This window comes from Lampetra fluviatilis, chromosome 4 (assembly GCF_964198595.1).
Source record: "Lampetra fluviatilis chromosome 4, kcLamFluv1.1, whole genome shotgun sequence".
NCBI classification, from domain to species: domain Eukaryota; kingdom Metazoa; phylum Chordata; class Hyperoartia; order Petromyzontiformes; family Petromyzontidae; genus Lampetra; species Lampetra fluviatilis.
Window position 1 is genome coordinate 2,755,141 of NC_136278.1, and position 20,327 is coordinate 2,775,467.

General features: G+C 46.1%; 1 protein-coding gene across 1 annotated transcript in view; it reads right to left on the minus strand.

Annotated features, from left to right (window-relative positions):
• Positions 1–18,192, minus strand: part of LOC144931478 (LIM domain-binding protein 2-like) — a 163,606-nt gene extending 145,414 nt beyond the window's left edge. Inside the window, exon 1 of the mRNA XM_078855340.1 lies at positions 18,053–18,192. The gene's annotated coding sequence lies outside the window, so the exon portion shown is untranslated. The remainder of the gene's footprint in view (positions 1–18,052) is intronic.
• Between the last annotated feature and the right edge of the window lie 2,135 nt (positions 18,193–20,327).

The window sequence follows — 20,327 nt, forward strand, 5'->3', positions numbered from 1 at the left end:
CACCCTCATACACCCAGACCTGCAACCAAGAATGTGACACCCGCCCAATCAATGTATCCTCGCTGTGGGCATTCTCGGCACAAATACAATTTCAGACGCCCAGAATCTTCAATGGTTATCAAATTTGTCCCAAAGAATTCGTGTGGTTGTGCGTGCATTTGCACGTTGCCCCAAAAAATCTCTTATGAAGGCTACACCGGGGATCTTTGTCTTTGTTGCTGGCAGCGGTAGTGTAGTCGTGAGCAGACTGCTCACTGCTACACCCAATATCTGTGACAAATATCCGTACCGATCCTGGGCCTCCCTTAGGTCGACTCAGCCGTAAATGAGTACCCGGTGCAGTGTGTAAAACATTGGCATTGGGGGAGACAGTGGCAGGCGGGCGGGCGGGCGTGGTTCTCTTAATAGGTGCTCGCTAGCAGCACTTGTTCCAACATTCGAACTGTTAAAGTCGATATTGGGGGATCTTCATGAGAGTGATCGCCCGCTGCCAAAGTGCTACGAGGCAACCACCAGCGTTGGGGTGATGAACGCCTTTCTCGGATTTATCAACGAGTTCTTTTCCACTTCATCAGTACAGTAATGCTTTAAGGTAGCCTACCGAGACACCAGTGGCCTTACAAAGAGCGGTTCATTGATTCATGTGAATTATTCACGTACACGATACACCGCATGTTATTACACGGCCTCACTGTAAACAAGGGGCGGCTTTCAGTCACATCATTTTCTCCATTACAACATGCCCCATTCCTCGCTCACGTACGGCGCACGGACGGGATTTATAAGAATATAAGTGAAAAACCTGCAAAAAAAATAATACATGTGCTTGTTAGGAATGCCAGAGCCGTGCACCCGGGCACACGATTGTGATGTATGTGCTTGCTCGTCATCCCCTCTGTCAATGTCCGCCGTGCTTCTGTTGCTGAGCTCAGATATTTTTCTCAGCCGCGCGAAAATAGTAATGCGGGAGAAATCCGACAATCCTCGTTGATATGGGGGGACCATATCAGCGCGGATCGCGCTCGACTCACAATCCGCTGAAGAAACGTTCGTGCCGAGGCGGTGTGCCGCGGATCACGGGGGGAATTAGCCGTGCGATTCCACTCATGAGGTCGCGATATTTTCTCAGAGCCAAATGGCACAAATCTGCCACTTGGGTCGATGTTTGTATTTCTCTTAGATTTGGCATCCAAGTCTAAAAGAAATACAACAATCCGTTTAATGCTGAAATAAATCACGACAGCGCGTATAGTCCTGTAAGACGTAAATAAAATTACAACGAAAATTTACCTCCGAGTTTTCCCTGCGGCTCCGCAACAGCCCCGCTCACGTCTACGGATCGCGGTTGGTGGTCCGTGATGCGTCTTAAATCCGCCCCGCGATGTGCCGCGGATTACGGGAAACGAAGGCGCGGTGTGTTTCAGAGTCTGGCAAGTCGGGAGCGACGTTGGTACGTGTCGTCCCGATCGAATAATTTGCGTGGAAAAAATTGTAAAACATTTAACATTTTTGGACCATGACGCCCAGCACGGCCGTTTGGCTGCTCGACGATGTCACCACCCCCAATACGCTCGGGCGATTCTCAACCAAAAAAATATCTCTACAAGTACCCGATTAATCGCGTCCAATGCTCCCTGCTTCCATCGACCAGCAGCGACCAGCGCAGTGAAGTATGGCCAAACGACTCCCGAGGCGAGGGGGGGGGAAGGATTTCTATGAAAGCAATCCAATTAAAGATTCAGAGTTATGCTTTTGCCACTGTGTCTCTTATGAGGGTCAGGGGTCAGGAGGGCTCATTTGAAGCAGTTTTTGGATGTTTATGATCACGTGCACATGTTCACTCATTACTGCAACAACAGATTCAAGCGAGCTGTCGACCACAACCCACAAGCAACCAATTATGCCATCTCTCATTACATGATTACACGAAAATATACTAAACATTCTCAAACGAGGCAATTCATCGGCTGCCTGGAATGACTGAGTAAAGAGGCAGAGGTCAATTGCTACTGATCAATTCTTTAATATACAGTCACGTCATTTATTTGTGACCGAGAGTCTCACGAATACTTTACAAGAGGGTCCTGCATTGAAATGTTTGGCCAATTCGCACACGAAAATTATCACCTCCAATTCAATGAACTGTTACAATTTCGGCTGTACCCCATTAGACTGAATGTAACATTCCCGTATCATTTACGTTTACATTTTCACAAACCATACAAAATCTGGACCGACAATTTCAATGCATTTATCACAAGCATGACAATCAATTAGAATCGATGCATCAATACCTTGTTGGATCTCAAGTGTTTTCAACATAGGCAAAATTAAAAACAGAGCAAAAAATAGAGAAACGCTGTTGGCAGGTCAAAAAACATTCCCCTCTAGTACCCAATTAGTGCTGCTAGTGGCTGACAAGTATCACTTGCAGGGCGTTTCGAAGCGGTGGCGCTCGTGTGGCTACGGGGCGGATGAAACGAAGTCGTGGGCCCTATCTGGCCCGTCGGCCCGTAGATTCGCCACCCCTGCCGTGGACATTAAACGAACCGAAGATGGGGGAAGGGGGTGGACGAGTAAGTGGATCGGAGACCATTTGGGGGGCGGGGTGGGGGGCTAAAGGGAATTGGGTGCTCTCTGGCCCGGATTCTCGGGTCGGATCGGACGCCATGCGGAAGGACGGCCGTTGGCAAGCGCTTGCCGGCACTGTGCAGATAAGCTTCACCGCAGCCTTCACCGCCAGGGTCAGGCACCGCACCTTCCCCCTGCCGCTCTCTGGCGAGCACCGATAGCTGCCAAGGAGGCGTGGGTGGGGGGGGGCGTGGTTCAACTCGTGCCACAGCCGGGAGGAAGCCGGGTGGACGGGCGTGGGCTCGGCGGGATGTATTGTAAAATCCGCTTTGGTGGTTGGCCTGATCTGGAAAGGCAGGGCTTCAAGTATGGAGCTGTTGGGGGACTGCTCCTTGTGACTGCAGGGACATTGAGTCGAGTTAGCGGCAGTGTAGTGTACCGCAATCATGGTATTAATGTTATACATTGCGGTATTATTATTACGACTATCAACATCCATTGCAGGTTGTTAGTTTGTCTGACTGTCATTTCTCCGGTAAGAAATTCGGAGACAATGGGAATTGTCCTTGCATTAGCCACGAATTGTCGCGGATAACAGGATTACGTTAGCACCTCGCTGAGCGTGCTCCTTTGCTTATTCGCAAAATCATGGATAACAGGAAAGCAGATTCACAAATAGAAAGAATGGCGAATTGGATATATCCCGTGATTATATACAAAAATAGTTCTCGCGGAGAATTAATCTTCAGAGAAAATGGATTTTACTATTGAGTTTATTCAAGGAAATTACACATTATTTACACGTTCGCATTATCATCAGAAGCCATGACTGCTGGATGAAGGCTTCTTAAAGCGATTGCCACATACTAACACTGGTAGGTGAATTCAAAAATTTAGATTGGAGAAATAAAAGTTGTAAATAATAAGTTTTTCTTTATCGTGAATCATGCTTTGTGCACCACTGCCAATGCAGCATCAGCATCGTAAGGATGTGTTCCAAATGTTCAAGTTAATACGAAAAAAAAACGGAAATCAAAAGCCTAGATACAAAATTTCAGATTTCTCTGGACACTAGAAGTGACATCCCTAACATGGCATCGCTTACACGATTTTCCCACCAAAAATCTATTTTTTTAATACCAAAAACCTATCCCTACCAAAAGTATGATTATTATTTTTATTTGACTATAACAATAAATACATCCAAAACTCATGAACTACTAGAAAGTATTACATACACGCCTGCACTGTAATGTTAATTATTGTTTATATTAAAAAATATGCGTTCATATTTTACACTTTAATATTTCCGTGACAAATTGATCACGGAAGCTAAAAGGGGTTACAGCAATTAGTTTGTCAATTTGGCAAAATTTACAAAACAACCCTTTAGCACAAAAATTTCAGCCTTTTTTGCATAGCCAAAACCATGGCTTATTCATTAATTTACTTTAATTGCAGAACACACTCCACAGTTATGAGAAATATTTCCCCAAAATAGTATTTAACAGACTGTTGGGGCAAGTGCTGTTAGTGAGCAACTATTAAGGCCGGCACGGCACACGAGAGGGTGGCTGGCTGATGTTTTACACACCGCACCAGGTATATCACTTAAGGCTGAGTCGACCTCGGGGAGGCCCAGGATCGGTTCAGATATTCGTCACCGATGTTGGCTGTGAGCGGGAATCGAACCGAGTTCCCCGCACCTCCGATTAGCACGGTTGGCTATGTACGGTGCGAAAAAAGTTCAACATTCATACATGCAGCGCAGTACGCTAACCACTAAACTACCGCTCCCCACAGTTAGGCAATACTGCCGCCACAGGGCATGAGTTCTTTGCCAAAGTCATGTTTTCCCATTGACTGCATTATCTCTCGAGTGCATTATCGCTGCACTCCTCAAAATCCTGAGAAGACACTTTTAATAAGTTCATCACCATGATTTATTGTATTTGATGGCGTTGAAAATAGAAATTAAATTTTAAAGTGGAAACTAGCTGTCCTGGCTTCAAATGAAAAGCAAGCGGATCCATTAATAGATGCCCTACTAATATAATGTATCGAGAAAATACCATTTTCTTTTCAAAGCCTCTACTTGTCTCCCACAAATCTCAGGACACGTAACGTGTCCTTTAACACTCTCCTAAAACAAAATTCGGTGCCGTCATTTTAACAATATTCGATCACCTGCCGAGAAGAATGTAAGAGGGACGTTATAACTCCGTGGGTTATCTATACATGGATTACCCTGTACAGTACCGTGCCACAGAAGGAAGTAAACACCAAAAAAAAGTTTAAGAATGACCCGTTGCGGAACGCCAACACATTGGGACTTATCGTAAACAACCTCTGGTGAAGAGACGCAAAGTTCCCCCGGCTGAAGAAAAAATCCCCTCAAGAAAGCGATTTCCTCAGCACGTCCCGATAAAATGATTCATCAATTAAAGTAACCGCTTACGTACTTTTAGTTCTTTCGGTAAAGTCACGTAGGTAAAAAAATGGCTGTGACGGTCCCACCTGATGACGGAGACTTGTGTTGCCTCCGAAACGTCGTGATTTTGTATTGTTTTATTTTTATTAATTTTTATTTAATTTTTTACCTACGTGACTTTACCGAGAGAACTAAGAGTATGAATCCTTGCAGTCACGAAAGCTTCAAATCTAGAATTAACCGCTTCCACTCACGCACGCACGGTACGTGCATCTAGAAGATCTATGCAATCGACATTCTAACATTACACGTGTCAACGGAGTGAACGAGACGATAAAAATTAGACAAATCAGAGCTGAATCTTAAACCGAATGGCAACACCCAACCGTAACAATTCATCGCCAACTGCTAATAATCGTCATTCCAGTTGCAATTACGGCAATTGTTAATCATTGCATGGCTACTACGTTTTCCTCACGACATAACTGGACGTATCACCAGATCGCCCTCAGTGCACCCCATGTTTGCCAGATGTTGGCAGGTAAGCGGGGTTGGTGCTTGGGATGGAAGACTGCCGGGCAATACTGACGATTCACAAACATCGCTGAGACACCCACAAAAAAAAAACCTGCTAAGCCTGTGAGGCGACCAGGAGATGTCAGTACGGAAATACGTTTCTTGAATCCATCTGTGTGGACCTTTGAATGCTAAACCTTCGTATTTATGGTTTATTACCAGGTAAAGGTGCAGTATTCCGGTTTAATTCCACATGACAAACGTGCATTGGTGCAACTAGCCCAGGGGTCAGCAGCCAACATAACAATAAGAGCCATTTATTTCGAATTCGGTAAAAAAAACACATTTCAAGAGCCGCAATGCAATGTGGATACGAGACGGTGGGTCCTTAATAAATAACGTCACGAAGCAGTCCTTGAAGAGCCGCATGCGGCTCCAGAGCCGCAGGTTGCTGACCCCTGAACTCTCCAAACATCCAAATGCAGGATCCTCCTGAAAAACAATCCTCAGCCTCAGCGAGGCTTTCCTGGGTTTCAAAAATAAAGGGCATTTTTTGGCTTTGCGTTGTTGTCGGTTCGCTCCCCGACGTTTTCAGATCGTGCCACGTGTTGTTTGCTCCACGTATTGGCAGCTTCTTGAGGAGCAGAAGTATCTTTTCAGAATTCAGTTCCTGAAGAAGCACCCCCCACACCTGGAGCAAAACGTCGGACTTTCACGCCGATCAACACGGAAACACGACAGAGAGCTCTAGAGTACACACTACCGGAGACAATCCAGGTCTATCGAGGTCTCAGCTGGTTCAACAAAATGTACTTGAACACAATCGTGAAAAGCTAGGCAGTTGTATCGGTCAGTGTTGAGTCAGCAACCCTGACACTTGCAGGACTAGGAGCATCAGAACAGAAAGATGCAAATGGTGTTTCATTTGCGACAGGAAGTGTGCGTTCGTCAGTACCGCAAGACAAGTGAATGTTGAGGCCCAGAGGATTTCCAGTTGCATCTCAGTTCTAAATTGAATTTTTCAAAAAACGAATTCCGATTCTTTTTTGTTGTTAGCTCACGGAAAGTATTAGTAGGAAGCTAGAGCGGCCGGGTGTTTGCTTCTGATAATTTGTGAACGATAACCCCGGTACTTACGGAGAGAAGAAAAGAAAAAAGAGACGGGGGTAAAAAAACACCGTTTCAAAATCCTGAAATCAACATTTCTCTCGATTGGGTTTAAATAATGAGCTCTCCACTTCAGTGCACCGCATCCCCGCTGTGTCTGGAGCTGACTGTCTCGTCTTGAATCACCCGAGCACTGTAAAGTCTGCTTTTCACCGCGGACACGTCTCCTGCTTTTGAAACATTCTGCTCACCTCAAAACACAATGGGCTGTCCGTTTTCGTTATGCCTTCGATTGTTGTACGTTCGACGGATTCCACAAATGAAACGCGCCAACTAAAGTTCGATTCCCCGCCGCGGCTGATATCCGAACCGTGCCTAGGTGTGCGCTTCACCACCCTTCCACCAACGCGGTGAAGTATGGTCGAACAACCTCCATGACCTCCACGGCGTGGGGGAGGCATTCATCCAGCTGTGGGTTGACAAAAGGGGGCCTTACAATGATTGCGCATTATAAGCTGATGATGGAGAAACACCGCGGCACACGTCCGCCCATAGCGTTCCCTCATCCATCACAACACCCCTCGGTAAGATTTTAAACAGCGACTCCGATGGGACTTGCAGGTTCAGCGAGGATCTGCTTTAACATTTCATCCACCGAGCCATCGTGTGAAGATGACAACTTGCCAGCAGAACGACCGACCGAGAGCACAAAAATCAGTTTAAAAAATATATTGATACAAAATTGCTCTCGCTTCCTTGAAGGTTCACTTTGTTTAATGAGTAACTCCCATAACCAGCATTGCGAGCATTTTGGTTTTCGTCTTCGTTGGCTGTGCAATAGCTTGGCAAACAAAGGATTGGCCTGCCAAACTCGGGGGGGGGGGGGCAGGAGGGGGGGTATTGATGGGGGGCAGAACTCTCCCCACCCCCACCGGACCCATGCCACAAACACAGCACCGGCTCTTTACAAGCACGAATGGCGTGTGGCTTCAGGCCAACCATCTCTTTGTCTTTGGGCACTGTTCTTCTGAGCTCAATGCTGCTGCTGATGCTGCTGCTGTGTGGGTGCGGAGCGGTGGCGGAGCGGTTAGGGCGCTGCGCTTCGAACCCGGCCCCTCCGAGTTCAATTTCTCGCTCATGGCCAACACCAGTGACGATGATCTGAAACGGTTCTGAGCCTCCCCTAGGTCGACTAAGCCTTAAATGAGTACCTGGTGTAGTGTATAAACATCGCTACGAGAGACAAATGCGGCCGGGCGTGGTGTTGGCCACCCATACCCTCGCGTGCTGTGCCGGCCTTCATAGGCGCACGCCAACAGCACTTTCCCCAACAGTCTGTTAAGGCTATACGGGGGATCTTAGTCTTTGTGCGTGTGTACAGTGGTGTATTCACGATGGTGGACCAACCCACTCACCCTTGACCCGGTGTTACTGCACTGTAGTTGTTTTGTTGTCATACATGTAACAACGGAAGAGCACGCCTGTTCAGCCACACTGCACACCTGCACATAAACTTTTTTTTTTACTTTCTTTTACCAGGTACGGCCCACTGAGCTACAAAGCTCTTTGTCAGAAACGACCTGGCCACAAATGATAACAAAGCAAAGTGGTAATAGGTTTTTACCCTTTCATCTGGTACAAAAACTGACACCTTTATACAAGGGATCATGTTTGCAATAAGCACAACACAAGCAGTCAAAATGCAAACAAAAAGAAACAACTCTGATCATGATAATGATATGCACTGTCCTTGAAGTTGATTGGTCCACACCCGAGACAGCTTTTCTTAGAGCCTAGTTTCCATTGGTGTTGGACCAGATGACGCCAAAAGGCGTACAACTCAAAAACAGCGCACTATCAGAGTATTGAGAGCTCGGGGTATGCATTTACACTGAGACCTCCTTTACCAGTGGCAAAATATAGTAATAGGTTTTTACCCTTTCAACTGGTACAAAAACTGACAACTTTATACAAGGGATCATGTTTGCAATAACCACAACACAAGCAGTCAAAACAAAGTGGCTTATGTGGAATTTCATAGCGGCCAAATACTCGAAACACATGTTTCCAAATGTGGAGGGAAAAACCGGAGGACCTGGAGAAAAATCCACGTGACCACGGGGAGAACATGCAAACTCCAAATATACAGGCGACAGGGTCGGGAATGAACCCACAATCCCACGACCTCCTGTAGACCAGGAGAGGTAGTTCACATCTCGCCATCACATCTGAGTGGAAGGGCTCCGCCTTACGCGTCACGCCTGTATATGTACGAATCAAAAGGTTGCCACGTTTTTTCGTGAAAGCTACGCTTGTACCGGAATTGAAAAAATATATACGCCAACGTTTTGGGTGACGGCCTTTCTGCAGAGAGAAAATATTTGATATATCCCGAACTTCGTGGATTTGTTTGCAGTTGTGCTCTACAGGAGTTCTTGAAGAAGCTCCCGGCATGTCAAGCGAAACGTCGGACGTCGAGCTGAACAGCACGCGGCACAAAAACGAAAACGTTGTTAGGAAACATCGAACAGCTCTTGTTCCGAAACAGTTGGACATCTCACTTCATTTTCTGGTCTCCTAAACATTTTGAATGAGGGCAACTTTAATATGTATTATGTAAGGAGCGCTGCAGTGGCGAGGTGTTAACTACCTTGCCTGGTATACAGGAGGTTGTGGGTTCAATCCCAATCCCAATCCCAACCCTGACACCTGTGCATTTGGAGTTTCCGTGTTCTCTCCGTGGTGGTGTAGCTATTTCTCCAGGTCCTCTGGTTTTATCTCTCCACATTCAGAAACATGTGTTTAAGAGTATTTGGCTGCTATAAAATTCCATATGATCAGCCACTTCATTGAGCTATCATTTGAGGCCACGTCGCTTCTGAAAAAGAGTGATATAGCTTAGTGGGCCTTACCTGCTAAAATAAAAAGAGTGCATTTTTTTGTTTAGTTTATGAATTTATACATAAATGCTTATTCCAAAACATCGTGGTCATTGCTCATCATCAGATTGTTTTGGAGTAACAGGGCAATAGTTCCATTGGTGTGCAAATTGGGATACCTTCATGATTTTACAAAACCATCTGATGAACATGAGCAATGATACCCAAGTTGTTTTCTGCTTTCATAGGGATAACTATATCAATGCAAAACCATTCATGTTAACGTCATTAATAAAATTATTGAGAGAATCATTGTCTCAATGATACTGTACATTGGTCAGCCTATCTACTCATTATCTTCTCTGAAGAAGGGCATTTGCCCAAAAGGTTAAGCCGCGTGCACATTTATGTTTGTATAATGCAGCGTCAATGACAAATGTTTCGGAGTCTTTTTTGATTTGTACTCGTGTACCATTGCCAACACGGCACCTTAATATTTCACTCGAATAAGGCCGCTGGCACATCCATAATTACCCGACCAGCCGTTTTGTAGATGCCTAATTTGTGTTGCCGTGTTCACTCGTGATTATAACACAAATTAAAATGAGAATTAATATTAATATCGCCGTTAGCCTTGTAATACACCAGATGTCCTCACAAAGCAGGTATTGTCTCTTGATCGGCTAATTCTCACCTGGCCTCAAATAAACAATGTACCAATTTAATGGCAGCTGCAAGGGGCACACTGGAACATCAGGAGAAGCCCTCACTGGATACACCTATCGCGTGAAAGTAGTCAGCATTGGCACCGTTGAACCACGGTGTTACAGCGTTGGCACCATTAATCTACGATATTGCAGCGTTGGCACCGTTTATCCAGTGCTGCCTGGAAAAAAAGATGACATGGCAATGGGAGGGTTTTCCAATTAACAGAAAAAATGGCGCAAATTGGTAGAAAATTGCGCAAGACCCTCCAAGCAGAATAAAAAAATGTCATCGGGTGTTTCCTGCGCATACGCAGAGTGAGCGCAGCACTGAGCACGGAATGAGCAAAGGCTTTGTTCTGCTTGTCGTTGAGACCAGCAGAAGCAGCAGCATGAGCTGCATCAAATCAAATCCATTTATGAGGTGTTCTCAACATTAAAATTGCACTCGGACAGAGCCCGCTGCCCAGTGGATGATGAAAGTGTTCTCCATAGCTACACGGACACTATGTTCAACAGCAACCACGCCATGAAAACAACCCGCTCCGCCCTTGGCACACGAGACAATTAGGACATGTCCACATGAGCGAAAATTAATAATGGGGCAATACCAATGCTCCTTGTTTATCCAACAAAGCGAACACTGAGTCTCAAGATTCTCTTTCAAGAGGATCCTGGATTGGGATTCATCCACCTGACTAGGCATCATCTTACCGAGCTTCCAGGACCATCCCGTAACCCCAAGCAGGGCCTCGACAGGGGCTATCCTTCCGGGTGAGAAGGGAGCTGAACCTCGTGGAAGGCAGGGTCACTCACTCCCCGATGTTAGCTAAATCAGAAAGTAAACTAAACTCTTTTTACATTTTACCCGGTGAGGCCCCACTGAGCTATGTAGCTCTTTTTCAGAAGCAACCTGGCCGGTAATGATAGCTCAACGAAGTGGCTTATCATGTGGAAATTTATATCAGCCAAATACTCTAAACACATGTTCCTAAATATGGAGGGAAAAATCGGAAGACCTGGTGAAAAATCCACGCAACCAAGGGGAGAACATGCAAACTCCAAATACACAGGCGTCAGGGTCAAGATCGAACCTACAACCTCCTGTAGACCAGTCGAGGCAGATAACATCTCCTAGCCACCGGGACGCCCCAATAAGTCATCCCCACTACCCTAGACTTGACTACCGTTGACTTGATTCGGATGTTTGACAAATATAATCCGTGAGCGTTTCACACGTGGGAGGAAACCAGAGTGCATGGAGAAAACCCACCACAAATATGAGGAAGTATCACACCCGAGCTCCACGTGGATGGATTCAATATACTTGCTCTACTGCCATCTCCCGGCCTCCTTGCAGCCGAGCGAATCTGGAAGTTTCACCCGGCTCATGTGACGCCACGAATTCTTGCCTCCAAAGTACGAGATCACAGGCGTGCACCACCGCCACCCGGCTATGAACGACTAAATCCTATGAATGATTGAAAACGTTCACTTACAGGCGACAGCTCGTTCAAAGACAAATGTCTCCATTACAAGGGTAAACCTGGAAGCTTGCACATTAACAGCGTGTAACCAATGCAGTAATGCGAAATGCACACAATAACACTCACTCTCAAGGGTGCATGCAAAGCATCGGCCAATTATATTCAATGAGCCAGGACTTCAAAAGGAAAATAAAATAAAATCCAGTGAAGCCATACTTCAGGTTCTGACCTCAACGCATGACCGCGCGCTCCGTATGTTTCAGAGCATTCTAAACCCAGGCACATATTTAAGACAGACACTGCACGGTTGTTTGGTACAGTCGGCAATCACCCCTCTACCACCACCGCCACCACCGCCGCCCCCCACAAACACACACACTCTCTCCCCATCCCCATACCGCTCTCCTCTTGACCCCCCTCCCTCCACCCAGATCTACCTCCTCCCTCTCTCCCTGCCCCCCCAGCTCCCCGAGACAACCCTGAGCACACACACACACAGACCCCTTCTCCCATTTGCGTCCCACAGTGTAAATAATTCAGGAGTGACATCAGGCGGCACACAAAGCCCCCAGTGTCTGCTGCCCTGACAGACTATCAAAGGCCAGTCAAAATGATTTCACAGTGTCGGCTTGTGTTTTTCATGGCACACACGGCATGCGGCGAGGGTTGGTGGCTGGGGGGGGGAGCAGTCGGCCGGCGGTCGGGATTGGGCGCTGGAGCGGCGACAGTCTTAGGGGGCAAACCGTGGGGGGCAAGGTGGGACAGAGCACGGGGCCGCGAGTGCGATAAGGTTGGAGTAGGGTTGCCACCTCTGAGGTATGCAACAAAATTGAGACGTATCGTGGGATTAATAATATCTCACGATACCGGAAAAAGAAAGAAGAACATGTAAATGCTTTTTTCTTGAGTAATATATTATTATACAACTGGCAAAAATCCAAGGCTTTTAATGTCCCCTGTAAGGCGTACACATTTCTCAGGACAGCTACATCAAATATAGGATGATCCTGGGTAAAACCAGGACGGGTGGCAACCCTAGGTCAGAGCAGAACTCTCCAGTGCCTCGGTGCATATCGCAGTGTACGTCTTGACCGGACGGAGAGGACGAGGGAGTGTCAACACCAACCGAATGGGCAAATTGCAGGGAAAATTCGGGGTGGGCGGCGCAGAAGAAGACCATCTCCAGCAGACGAGGTTCTGTTCCAATTCTCTGCGGGCGCAGGCAGGGCTAATGGTTGCCGCTACAGGGATGGATCTGGGATTTACTCTCATAAAGCCTCGCTCACACAGGGTGGCGAAAACGCCATATGCTTCGCATGATTGTTGACACCAGGTTATGGAGATTCCCCCTAATGCTCTTATGCGGTTTTCAGGCACTTCAAATAAATAAAATTGGCCTCCGCTAATTAATCAACGCGAGCCCCTTTTCACGGGGCGAATGTGTGAAATTCTATCAAGGTTCATAACGGCGTCAAAATGTAAAGCCGTTACCCCAGAGGCAGTCTGGAGTTTTTGTAACATTTCAAAAGTGATTTTCCTTTAACCACCGCAACCGTAAGACTGTTATGGTAAACTGAATCGGGTCAGCCATAAGCACGACTGGCAGGAATGAGCGTTATATATTCATATACTTCACTGAGGAAGCGGTCGCATGTAGACACGATAATAGGCAGATGAGATTACTGAGCAGACATGTACTTGTAAATATTTCACTAAAATACAACACTGTTATGGCTAGAAGCTCAATGGAGAGGCTAATAAAGGTCCCTATTCATTGCAGTTATTAATAATGGAACTTCTGCAAATATTCACCGCTTAAAATTTTTGCCCCGTCAGTAGAAGCCAACTTCGGCTATAAGTGGATCTGAGAGGCAAAATGCAGTGATAGAGGTTTGCTCAATGTGCCCAACATGATTGTACATTCATAATAACTGTGCTGGATTAATGCTTTTTTTTAAGGATTACGTAAGTGACCAGATTTTTCTGTTTCGTGGAATAAAATTCCCCAAACAGAGAACAACTTTATCGTCAGCCTAGCGCTCGGTGAACATTCCAAGCGCTCGGCACAGAGTTATCAAACGCACGGCGATTGCTGTCCACCAGCGGTGTCGTAAACAAGGCCGCCGGCGTTCACTCGTGGGCTTTTTAAATACACCAGACTCCTCCAGAGACACGGGGGCAGCTACTGTTGCCAAAATTAACTGCCCTCGCCCAGAGCCCAACGCCAAAAATAGGGGAACAAATTTTGACGCCTTCTCTGCTTCCTCTCCACACGCATCCGAGGAGTCCAGCCATCTCCTGGAGATGGGAAGGGTTGCTGAAGTGATGGCTCAGCGTTGACAGACCGATGCGGTGCCTAATTGACTATTGTTATTATTGCAGTACCAACACGCCAGCCGAATACATAAACACAGCACAACGTCGCATATCCGACCGTCACGCATCCACTCGGAGCAATTAATCACCCTCCCTCAGTGCAGTGTAACTGTCATATTCTATCAATGTTCACACATCTGACATCCTCCAATACCCAAGTCCCCAGCGAGTCGGATACGCAACGTTGTGCCTTTAGACAATCGTGGCCAAGTGACCGATGTCAATTTCATGAAGGACTACAAAGCTGATGTTTGGCACAAATGTAGCAACTTCTACGCTTAAATCTGTAAAACCCTACAAAATGTAAACCTATCACATTGCAGCCCCTAAAATTTACAACTAGGAGGTTGATTAGTGTCACTTATCGGACACAATGAGCCTAAAGTTCTTTACTGCGTCAAGTTTTGTTCTAAACACTTAAAAATACACAATCATCATCATCACCGAACCAAGCAATTTCATCCCGTGGAATGTGACGCTAAAGTCGATGGAAAGCAGGCAAAGCTCGCCACCAGTTATGATTATAATACACGCCGTCCAACACAAGGGATATGATCAATACGTCTGTCATTCACTTGCGGGTTTCCAAACAGCCCTCCCTATTCTCTCCAGAGGTGCACACCTATTGGTGACCTTGTTCTTTAGTATTTCACTTGTGGAAGTACTTTCCTGAGAATCTGACATCATATTTACACACTTGGCCTGCCGAATGCAAGAAACCACACCACAATGCCTCTATGACTATTCTCGTAAAAAGGATATTCCTCCTTTATTTTGGTTATTGTGAGCAATAACCAAGAAGCGCGCGTCAATGCACTGATACACAAATTCATATTAAGCTCATGATGTATACATACAAATTGCGTTGTCAGAATCAAATGGGATTTTTAAATAGATATATATTGCATGTGTACGTGACCACTGCAGCCACCAGTGTCCGCTATATTCACCTGCACATTAAAAAAAAGTAATTCTGGAGCTCGATCGCAACCCTGAATCAAATTTCCACTTACCACTAAACATACTACACACCTTATATTCGTAGCCTTATGGAGAGACCGGCCCCCACCATAGTAACGTGGGATTTCCATCACTGCCTTAGGACAGCCACGGGAGATGAGTGCGTCCCCATTGCTCGATTAAGCAGAGCGCCTCTTTTGACTTTGATTTATTGCAGGCATGCAAGCTGCACACTGCTTTGATGTGCAGAACTTATGAAGCCTCATAAGGTCCCCCAAGAAATCCCGCTGTAGAAGTTGTAAGCCTAGTAGTGTCCAGTCAGAGGCAACGTGCAGTGCCAGGCAATCTGCAGGTGTCTGGGAATTTTTCAAAGGATGAGACAAACAACATTTTTTACTTTGTATTGTTGCCAAAAATGCCTAGAGCCAAGCGTGTTTCTGTGCCATTCTAATAACAAGGCAAAACCGGAGATCAAGGCGTAAGCAGAGTTGAGATTTCATATTCTGTATGCCAATATTGCTGTAAAACTTAATTTGAAGTGAACGGTTCGCAGAATGTTTGTTATCATTCGTGAATTATTGAGCCATGTAAATTAAAAGGACGCTTTTGCATGCAATCTTTAAACTAGCCAATTCTAAAAAGCCAAATTGGTCCTGGAATTGACCAGCGGGAATGTACCAGTATCATCTTTGTCGTGGAACTTTTGACTTTAATTCACCAACCAAATGTTCATAACATAGGCACACTGGCATACGCTCAACCCTCAATCAGTGGGAGGTCGCTCATTTTTATCTGCTGACCCCGTGGTCTGGAACTGCTTTCTCCCAGAAATCAGTGCTGTAGACTCCCTGCCCCGGTTCAAGTCTAGGCTCAAGCCCTTCTCGTTTTTCCTCCACTTTTGACTGGCAAAGCTTTCTCTACCATAGACCACATACGTGCTGTAATTATATTGTGATAAAGACCAATTCTGTACACGTAAAATACGATTATACATAGCCGTTGTAGATTATTAAAAAGCATTCCAATTAAAACTCAACATACTGGTCATAGAACTGCCTTTAAAAAACACGATAGGCGACATTATATTGTTTTACATATTAAGAGGGCTGTCAGAAACAGTGACATGCTTGCACCAAAGTTATCCACAGCAACATTGGGAAGAACATTTCTGAAAATTAGATTGTTGAAAAAAATCAATAACCAGCAGTACTACTAACTATACAGTACTGTCTGTATACGCCATATAAATTGGCTAAAGCCTCTCAATGAAAACTGCACACCTCACCCATTTTGAGCCCATGTCGCATGCTGGGTCGTGGCCAGACATCCCAATATAGCAGGACTCTCCTGCAAACCAGTCTCGAGACTCAGGGTGAGGCTTTCCTTGACATGCGATAACATTATTACCACTACGGCGTTATTTTACATACACGTCGCCAAATACGTGAGTTTAGGTTATCCTTGCAAGGTTACACGGTGTACATACATACATATACACACAATACAAATAGATGGGTCAATGTGTGTGTGTGCTGTGGTTGATTTGTGGCGGCGTGAGGCTGCAGGGAGGAATGGGGCATTACCTGCGACCTGGAATTAAATATTCACAATTCTCTTCGCCGTAATATTCGTGAGATTCGGATGTGTCGTCGTGGGAAAACGGGCTGAATTTGTGAGTCTCACGCCCAGATTATGCGTGAGACTTGGGAAGGTGGTCGCATTACTGTACTGTACAACTTGTTTGATATGACACATTACGATTACACACATGATCACACACACACACGTGTACAAATACAAAGATCCCCCATATAGCCTCAACAGACTGTTGGGGCAAGTGCCGTTAGCGAGCACCTATCAAAGCCAGTACGGCACACGAGGGGGTGGGTGGCCAGCATCACCCTCGGCCGCCTTTGTCTCCCCAGTGGCGATGTTTCCACACCGTACCAGTTACTCAGTGTATGGCTGAGTCGACCTAGGGGAGGCCCGGGACCGGTTCACATAATCGTCACCGGTGTTGACCGTGAGTGGGAATCTAACTCGAGTCGCTGGGTTCGAAACGCGCTAACCACTACGCCACCGCTCCCCTTGTACAAATACAAACACATACACTCACAATTAAAAAAACATTTATTTAATTCAGTTAGATAATTACAAAAGGGTTAATTCTACGTGGAATGCTTCCGGGACCCACCAACCCCGGCTGCTGGGTGGGTGAGAAGGGAGAGAGATATTTTCAGGAGCTCAGCACTGGACAGCTCCAGCTTCGAAATTCCTGATTTCGCCGTACAAACTGCACTCATCGATGCGCTATCAAGGGCCAATGCTCTCGTAATGCCACAGTTTTTTTGACGGATGTGTTGTGTTTATTTGTACTTGTGCAGTATCACCAAATACAAAAATCAAACGAAGCTTCTATTGCAATTAATTCAGTGTACAAAAAATAGCCTTACAATAACCACTCACGATGTATACTGAAGCCACACATCGCTAATATATTATGCAGTTTGTAAAAAAAAAACACATTAGGGTACAGCGTATTAAAGAAAGTTAGTGTGTAATTATTAAAATAATAAAGACAACACTGTAGTGGAGTGATATTAAGATATAACTACAGTACAGCATTAACACGAACACTATAACCTGCACACATTACTGTCACATATACTGCATATGCACAGGAGGTATGAACGGGCAGCCTACAAAACGAGCAATACAGCACACAGAAGCATCATCACAATCATCACATATGACTGTCAAATATCACAGCACCCCATCCACACCACGATACAGCCCCAACAATATACCACCTACTCCTCTGCACCTTATAGGTATCGTGGTGTAACACAACACACACACGCCATGTACACCCCACTACCTCACACCCTAATGTGCAACTGATGACATTAAAAAAAAACACAACCGAGTGTGCTGTGTTGTATTGTGCGTGAACACTGATAACAAAAATACAACAGCATCATCGTCATCCGTGATGGTGGGTGTACAGCGTGTACAACTTACGGGCTTTGTGCACGCGTTCAGTGAGAGTGAGTGAGTGTGAGAGAGACAGTGGTGGTGGTGGTGGATGGTGGTGGCGGTAGTGGTGGTGAGTGCGGGTTGGTAGGAGCGAGGCCGAGTGCGTGCGTGCGTTGTGCGCACGGCGCGCGAATAAATCCACTGCCCCCCTCTCTCCTCCCCCACTCCTTCTCCCCCTGCCCCCCTCCTCCTCCCCCCTCCTCCCCCTGCCCCCCCCCCTCTCCTCCTCCCCCACTCCTTCTCCCCCTGCCCCCCCCTCCTCCCCCCCCCTCTCCTCCTCCCCCACTCCTCCCCTACCCCCTCCTCCTCCCCCCCGTCCTCCTCCCCCCCCTACCCCCTCCTGCTCCCCCTCCTCCTGCTCCCCCCTACCCCCCTCCTCCTGCGCCCCCCCTCCCTTGCTCCCCAGCAGCGAGGCGGATACTAATGTAGCAATCGGCGGCCGCATGCCGGCCGGGCCGGCGTGGCCAGACCAGAGGGTTTTCCCCCCTCTGTCAACTCTCGCCTTGCCCGAAGATTTGGGGCAAAATGATTGTCGATGGCACCTGGGCCAAGATCCACCGTGGTCAGCGGTGGTGGAGTAGCGGGCAGCGCGCTACTGAAATCCCACCACGCTCGAGTTCGATTCCCGTTCACGGCCACCCCTAACATCAGTGATGGTTAAAATAATAAAAATAAAACATAATAAAATTCTCACGACGTTTCGGCTACAACGCAAGCCGAAACGTCGTGGAATTTTATTATTTTATTTTTTATTATTTTATTATTTCCCTTCTACGTGACTTTACCGATAGAACCCAGAAGATGAATCCCTGTAGTCTTTAAATGGAAATAAAAAAAATCAGTGATGGTTGTCTGAAGCGGTCCCCCTGAGATCGATTCAGCCTCAAATGCGGCCGGGCGTGGTGTCTGGCCACCCACCACCTTCGTGTCCTGTGCTGACCTTATAAGTGCTCGCTAACAGCACTTGTCCCAAAAGTTGGTGGAGTCTTTGTCTTTGATGGTGGGGGGTATTGGTGTGGGTTGTGTTGCTACTGGTTCATAAACCTTAATTCTCTGGCTTCTCCATGTGCTGTGAAGAAGGTCCTTTGGTGGTGTAGACGAATCTGTTTTTTTAAAAATATCGGTTAGTAAGTTTATCTATCCTGCCTCTATATGTGTGTGCTATAAAGGTCCATTGGCCGAAACGTTGCCGAATGTTTGATTTTTCTTTAAGGAAATGTTATTGACGAATGTGTTGAGTATTTTTTTGTTGGGTGAGTAGGTGGCCTTGTAAATAACATGGCTTCAGCCACGTCAATCACCCCACCACATCCCATTCATTGGTGAATTGAACCATAGTACACCGGCTCTCGCATAATGTCCTTGATGCAGTCATGTTTAGTCTGTTGATGATCCACGATGCGGCAATCCATTCATCTCGCAATCGTCCTCGCTGCATTTCGACATTGCGGAGTGGCACTGATTTCGGATTGAGTGGTACCACAGTCCAGGAGTTAAGTAACACCCATGGACAAAATAGTGTCCCAGAAATAAAGTATTGAATTGCCTCGACCAATTTGTGTTATTTGGGACCCCGGGGTACCGCCATAAGGATCAATTGTCCACCGTATTCTTGATTTACTTTATCCTTTGTATTGGTTTGTATTCTCTGGTAGATCGGACATGTTCCGTCTTGTTTCGTCGCATTAATCTACAAGCAGCGTGATTACAGTACAGCATTTATATATCAATTGCATACATCACAAATAATATTTTCTTATACGAGTAGGAATCTATGCTTTTAAAACATGCTCAGATTGTAGATATTAACTTTAGATTAAAGCGTATTTTTACTTCAGGTTTTTCTACCCTGCTAAAATAATATGGGTACGGTAGTTTTTTTCGCTCAAACGAGCACGGGGTGGCATTCGTCTGCTCTTTACAGCTCAAATCCAGTGGTGGGACTTCCACATTCCTATGGCCACGGTCAGTTCGCCCATATGACATATACTGTACCCTACTTGTTGATTTCCCAATAATGTCATTAATGTGTACTGTACAGTACTGGGCTTTTCATCCAACTTCATAGAATAAATGTAGACTGTACCTGAGTAAACATTTCCCCAACGTAGCACAGGTATGAAAGTTGGCTAGGAAACCAAACATTGGAGACCTCTACTGCAAGATATTTTCTGGGTATAAAATGTGGATTGAAAAAATTTAGCAGGGTGTATTACAATGAGGGGTGGTGCAAGTGCCATAAACTGGCCGACCAGAGAGT